Genomic DNA, 1,887 nt, shown 5'->3' with positions numbered 1-1,887 from the left:
AAAATTTAGATTAGTTGCATGCTAAATAGTCCTTTTCCGTAATTGTGCTTTAACTTTACAAAACAGCAACATACTTTTTGATAACTTGCGTAGTTAAAACGACTTCGTTTTCAAAGAAATGAAATGTCTTGCAAGTTTGTCCACTGGACGATTTTCGTACGTTTTCAAATTGTCGATTCGGGGTACGCTATTTATGGTGGATCATCTGTTTATAGTTCCTCAGATAGAATTTTTTTGATAGTCAAATACTATCAACAAGACCACAAAGCGTCATAAAAAAAATCCGATGACTGGGTTTGTTCGTTTAGATGAGGTTCTTAAGTTGTGGAAAAGTTTGGTATTACAAGAGGATAACAAATCATCTTTATCAAATTTTCAAATTTGGGAAGCGTAAACTGACTGCGATATTTTTTTTATTTCTCTGCAATAAGATTCATGTGTATAGAATTGAAAGTGAAAATAAAATTGGGCCTAAAGCGTGGCTATATACCTCTCCATATCATACAAAGCTTGTAAACATATGAGAAGAATTATAATTAACCTTTTTTTCAGACAATCATTTCATTTCATAATCTAATATTGTACCGCTATTAAAGAAAGTATAGTGAATTTTATAAGCAAGACCCGTTTAACTTGTTATTCTCGACAAACTTTTTATATTATATCCATCAACACCAAATGATGTAAAAGCAGTTGTTTCTTTTATTAAAGAGTCATTAGAACTGAGGAAAGGAGAACAATAACTGTTTTTATCATATATCTATTATAATATTGTCGAGTTTTCATTATGTTTGATCATGTTTGTTTTGTATTTGCCATAACCTAAATTGGTTTTTGTCTGTTTTGCAAATAAAGAATTTATTATTATTAAAGCAAAATATATATCCTCCTCCTTTTCGGTTCTAAATGGGAAAACATTGCACTTTAATACGTTTTATGTCAATTGATCTCTGGTGGAGAGTTGTCTCATTGGCACTCATCATACCGTATATATCTTCTCATTTCAAAGATATGCATTACCCAAATACGATATATTTTGTTGTTTGTTGCTTACGTTACCTTCATTGGGAAATATTCAATGCATATTCAGTACAACAAACATTATAAGAAGTATCCATATTGATGTGCAAAACAAAAATTGCAAGCGAAATACAAAACTTATCCCAAATAATCGGTAATCGCCGTAAAACGTAAAAATTTGACGTTACCATTTGAGACGCAATATCGTGCTTAACGTCAATGTTAAAAGCCTCTCGCTTCGATTTTTAAAATAGCTCAGGAACCTGTGAGTTTGCAACAACAGTCATTATGTTTCGTTTAAATGGTGCTTATTGTTGTGTATATTCATTTTCTGCCCCGGCAACCTGTCTATCACTTAAAAATTAAAATTAAAACAGACATTTTTTCAAAATTCCCTATCATTTAAATGTAATTTCCGTGACCCGTATCCGATTTCTTTAGTATAATATTCAAATAAGCAAAGTGGCGTTGATTTCTGGATATGTATATATCAGTCTACTTTAAAGTTTTCCCAGTAAAATCTAATAGTCCTTGATTACAATGAATCTATGTTTTTGCTTTGAGACCAGAATATTGTCGAAAAACATAGCTAAAAATTAATTGCGTTTCAAAGTAAGAAAGAGTCCGCGAAACGCTCAGAATGCATGCTTTTGCGTTATTTTCTCAGAGCTTCTCGGGGTTTCAGCGGCCTCAGACCCTCGACAAAAATATATTTTGCCTCACTATTTAAAGAGGCTAGTTACGGCAATGGAAGCAGCATCTCCATACTTGACTGGAGTAAGTTCATCATTCTGTAATCTTATTTTCATGATCAGTGTTTGGAGTCTGTCATCTATTTCCCTGTACTTCCTCTTTCTTGGGATACGT

The sequence above is a fragment of the Mytilus edulis genome, chromosome 8 (assembly GCF_963676685.1).
Source record: "Mytilus edulis chromosome 8, xbMytEdul2.2, whole genome shotgun sequence".
Lineage (NCBI taxonomy): Eukaryota > Metazoa > Mollusca > Bivalvia > Mytilida > Mytilidae > Mytilus > Mytilus edulis.
Note: the sequence above shows the minus strand (reverse complement) of the source record.